General features: G+C 39.8%; 1 long non-coding RNA gene across 1 annotated transcript; it reads left to right on the top strand.

The window, feature by feature from the left end:
- Positions 1 to 5,981: 5,981 nt before the first annotated feature.
- LOC126409706 (uncharacterized) lies at positions 5,982 to 10,295 on the top strand. The gene is made up of 2 exons (XR_007572317.1): positions 5,982 to 7,431; positions 9,588 to 10,295. It is a non-coding gene; the product is annotated as an uncharacterized LOC126409706 (long non-coding RNA).
- Positions 10,296 to 14,010: the final 3,715 nt, after the last annotated feature.

The raw sequence follows: 14,010 nt of genomic DNA on the forward strand, positions 1-14,010 counted from the left end.
TTATTCGATTTTTTTGGATATTTATATATTGAGATTTGAATTTAGAGTTGAATACAAATAAAAAAATTGTATCAAAATCTGAATCTAAAATCTGATTTCACAATCCTAAATCCGATCAGAATTTGATTTTTATATTCATATTTGAATCTAAATATGAATATGAAATGTTAACCCAAATCTGACCGATTGTCAAAATGTAGAATATTTGTTTAAGACAAAACCCTATTCGAACTTAACCCAATCAGATATTTATGGGTATCTGAATTTGAATCTGATTGAATGTCATTCCTTCAATCGGAATTCGAACCGATTTCTCAATGGGATAATTATTTTTTTTTCATATTCAATTTTTTCAGAACGGTTCAATCGGATATCCGATGCAAATCGAACATATTGACATTCCTACCTATATTATAAAAATCAAAAAATTGAAAGTTGGTCCTTTCTCACTCCTTTGAAACGTTAGATGGTGGCGATGGGCTGCAGCCTAGAGGTTTCTGTTTGACGCTAAATTCTGTCTGATTGAGCCAAATGCTAAGTTTCTCCCTCTCTCTAGATTCCACTTGGGTGTGGCCGGTGCCTCTCGTGGTTTCCTTCTTAATTTCAAATGCTCCGAAGACTTTATTCCCACGATGTGAAATGAAGGCGGGCTTAGACTTATCTTGAAGTTCATTTAAGGGATGGCCGTCGATTTGACGGAAAGCAAAAGCAACTTCTCTTTGATCTTTTCTAAGTCCGCAGTTACTTGCGTCTTTCTCTCATAGGCGGAGGATAGTTGATAGGATTGGCGCCATAAAAGTCTTATAGTATTATCTTTTTAGACTGCAAATGGTGAATGCACGACACTTTAGTTGATAGGTGTCATGCTCTCCACTCATGCCCATAAATAATTGTGAACCCAAAGAACAAGGGAAAGAGATGAGAGGCTTCAACATGTTCGCAGTACCTCCCCCACAATTTCATGCTTCTAAATCGCCAATCCTCATTAATTAATTTGGGTTTTACTGTGTTCAGAAGTTGGTATTCATCAAACCAACTCTACATGTCATATCCATACCATCAAATTCACCTAAACAACTTGTAAGTTCACTCATGCAGATAATTAAGGCTTGTACCTATAAGATGTTCTTTATTATTTTGTGGAGGGATATGGGCATATATTGGAGGTTTATGGGCTATAGTGCTTTGGTTTGGAAGTCACTCCTTCCTTTCTCCTTTCATGGCTTTTCGGTCTCCTGCCGGGGCGCATGTGTGTGCAACTGCCCACACGGTCCCACCAAAAGTAACTATTTTCATATCGAAACTTCACATCAGTTTTTCTTATTTACATACAGGTGCTCCCTAAAAATTTAAAAGCACAGGACTAGTGCCTTTTAATCAAATTTTTTTGGCTCCACCCCCGGACTCCGGTGCTTTGAGACTCTTCAACTTGGCGCTGCCATCTACTCAAGTCAGAGGTAATTGCAGAGCAGGAGCATCTCGATTTGTTAGTGAGACGAAGCATTCAAGTGGTGCAAGTTCTGACCCTTTTTCTTTCTTTCATTGAACTTCTTACATGGATCGTGCTAAGGCTTGGTGGTCCTGCAGTGTAAAGGCAAAAGGCAGTGGCCCAGCCACCTATGGGCCAAGTGGAGCAGACGCCCATAAATTTTAATACATAAATGTTGTCAATGGCCTGTTTGTGTCTCTGTTCAACTATAAATTATGTGTGTATGTGTGCCCTTCACTTCAACGGCCGACCCCTAGCCCACAGGCCCACTTAATTGAGACGCTGGTAGCTGCAATCAAAGTCTCTCTCTCTCTCTCTACCACCAAAATCTTTTTGGGTAAAATGTTCTTTGGGTTTTTGCTGAGCCAACCTAATGCAATATACTGATCATCAAAAATTACTTTTGATCTTCCTGCATTCAGGCTCGAGAGCTGCATTGGGGCCTAGAGTTACTTTTTGATCTTCTGTCAACTTAGTACCGTGTTAGCCACTCTAACTACCCACAAGAACATAGCACCCACGAGAATCGAACTTTTGATCTTGAGTTTGTTCCAGGCATACCAGTCCCAATGCCATGAGTTAATTTTGTAAAATTGACCGAGCTCGCCAATGCCATGCAGAACTCTCCTTTTACAACTCACCATTTCCTGTCATGGCTTAGATAAGGGGAAGCCAGCAACCCAACAGTCAGAAGAGTCATTTTTTCTATCATCTGAATGCAAAGATGTCAGGATCCGTTTAGAGTGCTCAGTCGTAGGGGAAAACACTGGTCCTGGAGTAGAAGGTTGTAAATTCTCAGTTGTCTTCTGGGTCATGAAGATGAAGTCACTATTTGATGTCATTATAACTAGATGGCAACCTTCTCGCGTTGAAAAGGCAACATCTTGAAGACTACTTCCATGGATGAAGGATCCCTTCTTCTTTCCTAGTCATGATGCTGATATCAGTTGACCTAATCTTTGACAAATCAGATTAGATATATCAGACCCCTGAATACACAATCTTCCTTAGCTGCCACCTCCCAAATCCTATGGGGCCTGCCTCCCTGCTTCTGAAGGCATGCAATCTCTCCTTTTGACTAATGTTTTCCATAATTCTCTCTGTCATGTCCACACTTTATGGGCCCTTTACCACTACCCTTAATCCTTTGCTATGTTTTCCAAAATGTTCTTGGGGGTGAATGTTTCCACATATCCAAGAATGCCCTTGTAAGTGTAAGAGGGATTCAAATGTAAAGGTGCGTCAGGAGTAATACCAATCTGAAGGCCATCCATGGACCATAGATGCCATATGCAAATTTGGGGGATTGAGTCAGTGTGCATGCAACAAATATACACCAAGAAGGACATTGGGGTATTTTTTGAATTTTTTTTATAAAGTATAAGGCATTTTAGACTTTTTTTTTCCTTACAATCCTTTGTTTACGCTTATAAAAAGTTTTTTTTTTACTTTTAATGAAAATAGTTTGGCCATTGCATACCTTTGTGCATGAAAAAATCGGGCACTAGGACAAGAGTAGCTTATACAACCAGCTTCACAAATGTGGCGGATTTGCAAGATGGGACCCATAAAAATGAACCCGACTGCTATAGTTATGAAACTAGTTATATACGCTGCCCCTGTTTATGTAGTTTGATGTGACATTTTAATAATGATAAAAGTGCCTATGACTAATATATATAAAAAGAAACATTTTCTAATGACAAAAAATGAAACCGTAAAAAGAAGATTTGGAGATTCGATAAAGGTAAAATTTGTCAGTCTGTCATTATAACCAATATACCCTTTTAATAAGTAAAAAAGCATTTACATTTTTTTTGTCTCACTCATAACGTTAGCTCATTATCTCTTAAATATTTTATTATCTCATAAACATTATCTCATACTTATGTTTAGTGTTGTCTCATACATCCATCCATCCATTATCTCATTATTTCATGAATATTTTATTATCTCGTACTTATTATCTCATACTTATGTTTAACATTATCTCATAAATTTTTTGTTGTCTCATAATTATGTTTAATGTTATCTCATGCATCTGTTCGTTCATTATCTCATGCATCTTTTGCTATCTCATAAATATTATCTTATACTTATTTGTTATTTCATATATTTTCTTATCTCATGCACATACATATGACGTGTTTGGGCATGAAAGTAAATCTGCATATTGATAGTAAGGTTCACATCAGGCGTACGGTTGTTACATACATGGAGCGGCGTACGCGTATAGAACTCTCTATCCTATAGTTAAAATACATGCCTTCCATTTTCAAGTACAAAACCCTTCAAGGACAATCCTGCCCTAGTTGAAATTGTCCTAGGAATTATAAAGATTGAAGGACAATTCTACCCATGGCCTTTGGAATCACTGCAACCCCATGGATTTCCCTATAGCCTCATTCGAGCAAAGCAGTAGAGTACCATCAACAATGAGGCGAGCAGGCCATCAGCAGTGAACAAGGGTTTTCAACGAAGAAAGTGAATAAGGGGTTCACGACAATGCAGTGAAGATATTTCCATTGGCAATTTGGCGAATATTCTTCTTCTGTATATTGGTAGGTTGCTTACCCGTCGTAGTGTCAATAAGGAGAGTAACTGAGACGATGAAGCACCCTCAATTGGCCAAAACGAAGAAGAATCCTCCAAAGCAAGTAAGAAAGTTGGACAAACTAAAAGATGTGGGCATAGTTGATGACTACAACAATAACATGTTTGATGATATTATGGGAAGAACTATTGTACCCGCTGAAGTACTATTAGCCATATCTAAATATGAGGAGCATGTCACTAGTGAGTGAGGCGCCCCATCTTCCTAAGCAGAGAAAACGAACTGTCATTGGTGGGTTCCATGTCCCCAACCAATGTTGTAGAACGTGTTGTGGTAATTGATGAAAATGCTGTTAGAAATATTATTGCTGATGCTAAGAAGCACCTACAAGAGAGGATGCCAAATATAAATAAAGAAGCTTAAAGTAGGAAGATGAGAAGATGTCTATTAGAAACCCTGTTGATATGGCTCGGAAGTTGTCAGATGAGTAGAGAGGCTTGCTAGATCTTGTTGACGAGGCTTAGAGGTAGACAATTAAGAAGTGCTCCTTACCACCAGCAGTTATCAACTCACGATTGTCCTCTGAGTAATAGAAGCAAAACCAACTAATGATGGCTAGCAAGTGCTTAGCCATTGAATCAGTGGCGGCATGTGTCAAAACAGGTATAATATCTTCCTCATTGTTGGCAGTTATCGGCTCATAGAGGGGCTCGCTGGATCTTGTTGTTGAGGCTTAGAAATAGACAATTGAGAAGAAGTGCTCCCTGTCACTAGCGGTCATCAACTCACAGTTATCCTCTAAGTAACAGAAGCAAAACCGACCAACGATTGCTAGCAAGTCCTTAGCCATCGAACCAATGGTGACATATGTCAAAAAAATGGTGTGATGTAGGAGAAGCAAAACTCACTGGTAATGAGTAAAAAGTCCCCAACAAACAAGAAAATGGTGGCACATGCGAAAAATGGTGTGATGGACGATGGACATCCAGAGGTGGAAAGGTACTTTGCATTGGTAACGGGCAGGAAGTTATCATCCCTTCAACAGAACATATAGCCAGATGTGGTTGAAGCAGACGTGCGTTTTATCAACATCAGGTAGAAAATTGCAGTCGTCATCATCATCATCCATGGCTAGTAGATAATCAGCGTTGGAAGGGATCAACCATTCTCTGTCAGCAGACGTTTATACTAACAAGAGAAAGCAAATAGTTATTGCCAATGGCAAAAATCTTTCAAGAAGCTGTAGAGCGGGTGAACCGAGTTGTGGTGGTAGGAGAGTTATACATGAAGTGAAAGAAGAATACCAAATCAAATGGAAAAGGAAGAGAAGAAGAAGAAAAGAAACAATACAACTAGAAGATGTATTATGCGTTTGGTAATGAGGAATATGAGAATGAGGAATGTGATGATCAAGAAGATGATTATGTACAAGAAGTAGAAGATGAAAGTGATAAAATAGGAGGAGACAGATTTGGACGAGAGAGATGACAAATTCATGGTTTCGAGAGGACAAAAGGAAGAGCTAGGGTTTCAGCAATGGCTCTAAGAAAGAATAATAATAGGAGGAACAACATGTATGAAAAGTATTGGGTATTTCTTCCGAATAGCATGTCTTAATACTATGTTTTTTGTTTGTGTTTGTCGCTTGATGCTTGGGCATGTCTTATTCTCAATCACTGGCATTGCTTTTACCCTTTGTCTCTAACAATCGTCACTATTGTAAACTTTATTGGTGAATACAAGGAGTTCTTATCAGTTTATAACACATTTTGTCTTCACTCCTAGTCAATTCATAGGAATTCAACATTGCATTCTCTTTGCTATCTTGTGGCTGTAGGTGTATGATCCTTTTGCTGTTTGATGTGGCTGGCTTATTGTCCGCCACGATATTCGGAGCTACTAGAGTTCTAGAAGTTATGATTGAGGGCCACACATTTTTATGGCATCTCGACAAAATGTTAACTAATATGGAGAATTGCACTTTCTATTTTTCATCTCAATGTTGGAACTCATATACCGACATGTTCTAGTTCAAGGAATACCTGTGAGGCCAATCCTCCTCTCCTAGGGCTCGCGATCATCCTTTGACTGCCGGCTCTTCCCGCCGGCCGGCCTTCAATGACCTGTTCATGTGGGCAACCTCAGCAGCAGCCGAACAAGGAGATGAGGCCACCCAATGTAGCCTATGGGATGACGATGGACCAATGCGGCCTGCGATGGCGAAGGAGGCGCTGCGGGAGATTGCAATTCAAGGGATGGGAGAGGCTGAGCCCACCCGAGCTGTGCGTGCTCCAGTAGAAGATAACAAGGGGTCTTCCAACGGCCATCCAACAAGCACCAATGAGCCTGTACGTCGATCATCGCCGTTGAAAAACTGGGCAGAGCGTCTAAAGCAAGATGCAATTGAGGAAGATGCCTATAGTGAACTCCTATAGGTTAGCAATGAGAACGAACAACCAACAGTGTACATCCCTGCAGAAGATATTGAGTTGATGAAGCGGCCGTTCGCTTTCACAGCAACAGGCTATTTCTTTGGTGGAGATACCCGTAGAAATTTTGATTTTGGTTTTACATCCACCCAAAGCTGCTTCAAAGTCGTGGCCCTTTTCTAGTGCGAGTAGACTGTCAAGAAGAACTCGCGGTGGTGCTGCGAAATGGAGGTTGGAATCTGGGTGGAAAAACATTCATCGTCAGCAGATGGTTCCCAGAAATGCCATTGAACGTTGAAGACCCAGTCCTCCTACCTATCTGGATTAGACTGTCGTTTTTCTGGAACCATAGGCTTCTCAGTGGAGTTGCCAGATCTTTGGGCGGAGAACTGCTGGAGGTGGACGCACCAACCAAGACCATGCTCCGACTGGCTTTTGCCCGCATAAGAATTTCAGTCTCGCTGAAATTTGTCCCCAAATCCATAGTCAAACTTGTGCAAGGGAGAGATAAAACCATTACTCAGGAAATCTACTATGAAGAACATCTCCGATTTTGCCCGGTGTACAAGTCGTGCTCTCACTATATAGAAAACTACAAACCTGTACAGGCTCCTCTTACGCCCTGTTTGGTTGGAGGGAAAGGCAGGGAAAGGAAGAAAGTTTGTCTGGCTGGGAGGGAAGGGAAAGGAAAGGGAGGGAAAGGAAAGGAGAGTCTAGTTTAAATCCAATCCCTCCAAAATTGGAGGGATTGGGAAGGAAAGGAAAGAACACCAATCGTTGCCTCCCTTTCTACCCACAATACCCCTCCACCCACGAGTCTTGTTTTTCTATCAAAAAGTAGGAAAGGGAAGAGCACGGACTGTTGCCTCCTTCCCCTCCAGGAGAAACAGGGCACACCTGCTGCGATACCCTGTTCCATCGCCGCTGCGACACCCTGTTCCAACGCCGTCTGAAACAAGGTGAGTTTTTCTCTACCTTTTTCTGTTTTCAGTTGCTGTGTTTTTCTGATTTTGGTTGCTGCGTTTTTCTGATTTTGGTTGCTGCCCACTTCGTCGCATGATACACCTTTTTTCAGTTTTACTATTGAAAGATGTACATTCAATTTGCAAAAGACAAACTACATAATGACTGTCGATTTTCAGTTTTCTGTAACTTTCTCGATTCAATACAATAGAAACCCGCTGTTCTTTTTTCATCTGAAGATTGGTTTTGTTGGTTAAATGGAAAATTCAGAACGGACTAATGGTTATGTGATTTGTTGTTAAAAAGATAGTACGTTAAAATAAGGGTTGAGGTTTCAGAAAGCAGCGAACAGTGAACAAGAAGAAGAGAAATCCAATTTTTTAAAGCAGATCTCAATGTAACTACAGTATGGAGGATTGGAGCATGGTAATAGTGAATGTGAAAGCCTGTTTAAAATCTTGCAATGTTTGCAATGACCATATAATTGTCGAAAGAAAACTGGTATTGCAAAGTGCAACAGTCAATCTTTTCTTTATTCTTAGACGGTGAGGGGACTAGTGTTCTGGCCGTGGTGATTTAACCTCACACAGTCGGCCCCTCAACAAGTTTAAAACTTTGATTAGCCTTTGGACACTGATCTAAACATTTAACCTCTTGACAGTCACCAAACATCCCACATGATGTGGCTTTTTGAAAACTGTTCATCAAGATGGTTGTTGTTGCTGGTGTAAGCAGATTGATGTTAGTTTAAACACTAGATTGGTGTTAGGAATGCATTTAGAAGTAGTTGAATGTAGCATATGTGGACTAAATATATGATCTTGGCAGGCTTGTAAGCTTGTGGACGATGGTGCCAACCATGAAATTTGTGGTTTTGGTATCCTTCTGTATTAGGAGTCCATAACAGCATGTAACCCGATCTGCAATTTCTTTTTTTTTTTTTTGGAAAAAAATGTGCGTGAATCTTTTCCTGTGCTCAGAAAGGAAAAGGCTTTGCCAATGCTTTGTACCTTCAAGCGACCAATGCACATGTCACAGTTGTAGGCTTGACATGGATGTGGTGACAAATCTGGTGGTCCTCTCAGCAGAGCCACCAAGTGCAACATTTATCAGACATGGAATTTTGGTCATTGATCTGTTATGCCCATGTGGAAACTAGAATTTCCTTCAGTAACAACACTTCAGATTCTAATTGTCGAACAAAGGTTGAGGATGTATACGTCACTGGTTAATTGTTAAACAGTTTCAGCAATGACATGTTTACTGTAATCAGCTAAGAAGCATAGCCACATGAATGATAGATGATAGATGCATGGTCAAGACAAGTTCTTCTTTTTTCCAATTTTAGACAAGAAAACTTCACGTGACTATGCTTCTTGCGATGGTTGTATTCTGTTCATTTCTGTAGTTATGATTTAGATAGTTTACTTTCTCTTGCTCGTGATATGTACACATCAGTAGATTCAAAAACTAATATTTTAGGCATTGAAGCTTGATTGTTGCTGGTTGCTGACTTCTGTCAGTCTAGACCTGCGGCACTTACAGAACATCAGGCTTGTCCACTATCACAAGTATGTTCAGTATTTGCTATACAACAGTCACACTCAGCTTCTCGGTGTGCTATCTACTCTTCAGTTCTAGTGCTTGACGATCGACAATGCTTCCCAATATAATCGCTAGTTATATATTTAGCTTGCAGCTTGTCACATATTAGAAGACATATTAGAAAACATGAGACGACGCCAACAACAAGTCGTTCTATTTTTATGTTATATTTTTTATTATTTCATACGTCGTAGACAACGTCGGCAACAACTTGTGCATCGATCAATTGGACTATCTTATGAAGAAAGACAAAAAATTAGAGATCAAATTATATATAAATTAGATGATGATGTTAAATGTCGCAATATAACATGCATGGGAACATCAACTTTCAAAGAGTTATGTGATATTCTTCGACATGAGGGTGGACTATGTAATATTGATTCAAGGTCAAATATGTGGACTGCTGAACCCGAAGTATGGAAGCCACTAATAGACGTACCTAATTTTCTTTTTAGCAATTTAATATTATTTTTTTATAATTTACTTTTTATGTTAAATATGAGTTTCTTTGACGTTGTTATTTTTTTTTTTGTGTTTTTTATAGGCAAATCCAATGGCAAGAAAGTGGATGATGGCACGTGTTCTGAACTATGAAAAGCTAGTAAATTTATTTGGTAAGGATAGAGCAACAGGGGAAGGAGCAATGACAGCGAAAGAAAAGTGCAGCCGAATGACTTCAACGTGTGAGAGTGTTGGCAAGACAATCCAGCTTATTGATGAAATGGTTTATCAAAATCAAACAGTATTAGAACCATTTATCAACCTAGGAGACAGTGTGAAGTCCAAGTTGAGCCCAACACAGGTTCATTGTTAAAGCGTAAAAGGAGAAGAAGTGCAAATGAAGATGATTTAAAAGAGATTGAAATAATGGAAGATGCTTTTGAGAAAGTTGCTAATGCAATTGAAAAAAGTAATGTCGTACCAGAGCCGAGACAGTCAAATAAATATTCTAAAGAAGACATATTTCCAGCATTTGAAGTTATTGGTCTTGAAGAAGAGTTACAAACCGAAGCATATCTTTATCTTACTGATGATAAAGATAGGATGAAAACATTTTTTGCTTGTCCTTCTTCTAAGCGAAAGAATGTTTTACTTAGGATGCTTAGCAGAGCTGGAATTATGTAACACATAATGTTGTTTTTTATTTTGCTATGTGATTTTTTTTTGTCTTTAGACAATTATTTTGTTTACCAACATTTTGTTTGATTGATCTAAAGTTATTACTTAAGAGGATATTGCCCTGTTGTTCTGATGTCTTCACTCTCTTTTTATGTAAGTTTTTGATGACTATTGGTGACTATCTCACGTTAAAACCTCTCTCTCACGGATATATATATATATATATATATATATATATATATATATATATATATATATAGAGAGAGAGAGAGAGAATCCAAAGACCTCTCTCTCTTTCTCTCTATACCAGGGCTTTCATTTTGGGACAATAGAAGATCCAAGCGTCATTGGGGTGGGAAACACACGAGCAAGGTGGGGTGGGCATTTTGGTTTTGTTTTTTCGATCGTGTCTTTCTGAAACCTCTCAATTTTTTAAACATTTTGACTGTTAGGGGTATTATTGTAAAGTATTATAAATTATATCTTTTCATTTCCATTATGTAGTCCAAACAAACATGATTTTAGTCTTTATTTTTCTTTCTATCTAAACAAGCTTTTTAATCACATCTTTCATTTCTTTTCCATTTCATTCATTCCCTTCCTTTTATCTTCCCTTCCCTTTCCTTTCCCTCCCTTTCCCTCGAGCCAAACAGGGCGTTAGACAAGAAACAACTTAGCCTAAACTCAGCTTCGGTTGGTCAGAAATGAAGATTCTAAAGAGGCAATGAAGGCCAGCTATGACTGCAAGGAAGGATGTTTCCCCAACTAAAACTGAAACGAACTCCAACCGATTTGCTGTATTGACTCACAGGCCCCTCGGAACTCGTTGAAGTAAGAGGTAAAGAGAAAGGTGAAGAACCACAAGTAACTCCGTGCACACCCATTCATCAACCTCAGCCTCAACCTTCCCCCTCACTGGATGCCTCACCTCCTCAAGGGAACATACCTCAGAATTGCAGGCAACCGCTCAAAGAGTTAAGCAGTTTTGAAGTTATGAACTGACGGGGAGCCCAGGTAGGGTTGTGCAGGTTGATATCAGAATAATATTACCCTTATTCCCCAAGTTGAGCCTGGGCAGGGCTATGCAGGGACCTCGCAATTGTGCAGTTCTGTAAGCGAGACATATTATGAAGGAAATGACACTCCGCCTCAATATGATGTGGCAGTTGGGGACACTCTTGAACCATCTGCTATGTTAGAAGAGGCTCTTACTGATACACAGATGTTAGAGGAGCAGACAATGGGGAGCTTGAGGCAGCTTGCAGTACTGCCCAACAAGGGATAGAGGTCCAAATGATTGATTCGAGCTAAGATTAGTCTCTCTTGTGCTTTTCTATTGGCTTCTTTGGTTTAGTCTTTATGAAGTTTCTTTCATGGAACATTAGAGATTGTTAGGAACATTTTCTGGCCACAATGATCTTGGTGTGATTCTACATGAACATTCGCTATATGCATGTATTTTGATAGACACTCTGCTCAATATGAGGAGTTGGGATATTTGGAGTCAGAGAAACTGAGCCGTGATATCTAATGTTGACCACCGTGATGGTATTGCTCGAGTGGCCTTTTGTTCGAAACTTTCCTCCCCAAGTGTTTGACCGATTCAGATAATTTCTTCGTTACATGTCAACATAAACAAACTGTTTTTTCCTTCATCTTGTGTGGAATGTATCTACATCCGGACTGGTCCAGGAGACACCTTGAATTGGAAGCCTCAACTAGTGGTTGAGCACCCTTGATGGGCTAGTTTGTCTTATAGGCGGCATGAATTCAATGAGAAAAGACAGACACACAACTGAAAGGCCTCCAAACAGATGGAGTTATCAAATGTTTAATCAGTTCATCAATCATCATGGTTTCACAGCGGTTGAAGATGATATTCGCAATTTCACTTGGTGAATTAATCGGCTGGGAGAGGCCGTATCCAATGTCATCTTGATTGGGCTATGGTGAACCAGCAGTGCTTCCATGATGCGCAGTTCAATTTCCTGCTCAATGTTCTCCTGAGAACAACCTTCGGGCACAACCCATTGCTGCTTTGTATTGATGGCAGCCAGAGATTACAAGAGGGAAAGGACTTTTCAAATTCTATAATTGTTGAACCCTTCGGGAAGGATGTAATCATGTTGTGGCATCAGATTACTAAATTAGAGATTACTAGAAGTAGAGTAACTCATGGGTCACACAAATGTTTTCGGGAATACTAAGCAACGCATCACTAGCTTAAGGAAAGAGCTGATGGGGCTTCAAGTCGGACAAGCTACAGGTCTTCAAACTAATGTACTCTTGGAACTTAATCTTTGGTTAGAACTTGAACGAACTTTGAATGAAGTCTATCTTTTAAAAAAGAAGAAATCTAGAGTTGAATGCCTACAAGAAGGAGATAGAAATGCAAGATTCCTTCAATCTCAAGGTAACTATAGGAAGACTAAAAACACAATCTCCTATCTTCTAGTCAGTGGTATCACAGTCAATAACCTTGCACAAATTTTGGAGGTTGCTTCTAGTTTTTTTGGGGAGTTCTACCAGCATGATCAATCGGATGGGGCTATGATGGAGGGCTGTACATTGAGACCCAAGGTGTCTCTAGAAGATAGTCTGTTCTGAGACCATCCCATTGCAACTGAAGAGATCCATAGAGCTGTTTTTGAGTATTGTAGTGACGGATGGCTTGACCAATGGTTTCTTCAAAATGTATTGCGACATTGTAGGCAATGATGTGACTCAGGCTATCAAACACCTTAGTATCTTTAAATACATTACTAAAGTGATGGTCAATCGTATGAGGAATATCTTTGGCCAACTTTTAGGCACAGAACAAGGCGCTTTCCTTCCTTCACGCCTCATTCATGATCAGGTCTTATCGCTCATGAACTAGCTCATAGTGGAGCACCACAATGAAACGTATGTGATTATGAAACTTGACCTTTCAAAAGCTTATGACAGAATTAACTAGGTGTTTTTAAAGAATCCTCTAGCTGCTTAAGGGTTCTCTCAGATATGAATAGACAAAGTTATGACGTGTTTCCATTACCTCATATGCAGTTATTGTCAATGGTCGTGAAGGTAGGTCTTTTTGCCCAGGCATAGGGGCTTGAGACAGGGCGACCCTCTATCCCCTACCTATTCCTAGTGGTGATAGAAATGATTATTCGAAATCTTAAGCTACATAAAGATCTAGGCAACATCCAATGCCCCAAGCTTGAGGACTGCGCCACATGTCCCCAGTCCTTGCTTATGCTGACGATCTTATCCTTTTCTGTCGAGCAATCAAGAGGAATATCATGCACATTGCAACTTTCCTTGGGGAGATTGAAGGAAAGCTGGCTTGAGGATTAACCACAATAAAACTTCACTCACCTTCTTTCATAGTAGAGACTGCATCGGAAAAGAGATTCAAAGAATTTTAAGTTGGGAGATGAAACACTTACCCCTCACTTATCTTGGACTGCTACTCTTCTCAAGACTGCTCAACCAAAATACTCCCTTCGAGGGCGAAGATATTCTCTTAATAGAGTGGTGGTGCTACCTCCGCTTTTAGCAGGTATGATATCTACGAGAGGATTATAAAGAAAGGTGTGAAGGAAAGTTGGAGGAAAAATTTATGAAACAATAGAGAACCTCCTAGCTCTAATTGGTTTTTGTATCTAATGGTTGTGCAACGGCTAACGACTCCAGATCGCTTGAAAAGTTTTGGAGTTCAGCTGGCCAACCATTGTGTCCTTTGTGAGAAGGAGAAGGAAAGCTGTGAACACCTATTTACTCAGTGTTGGTTTTCTACATGGGTTTGGAAATTTTTCAGCTTTAAATTTGACATAACCATTGGCAACCACCTCGATCTTCGAGGG

Source organism: Nymphaea colorata, chromosome 1 (genome assembly GCF_008831285.2).
Source record: "Nymphaea colorata isolate Beijing-Zhang1983 chromosome 1, ASM883128v2, whole genome shotgun sequence".
Classification (NCBI taxonomy): domain Eukaryota; kingdom Viridiplantae; phylum Streptophyta; class Magnoliopsida; order Nymphaeales; family Nymphaeaceae; genus Nymphaea; species Nymphaea colorata.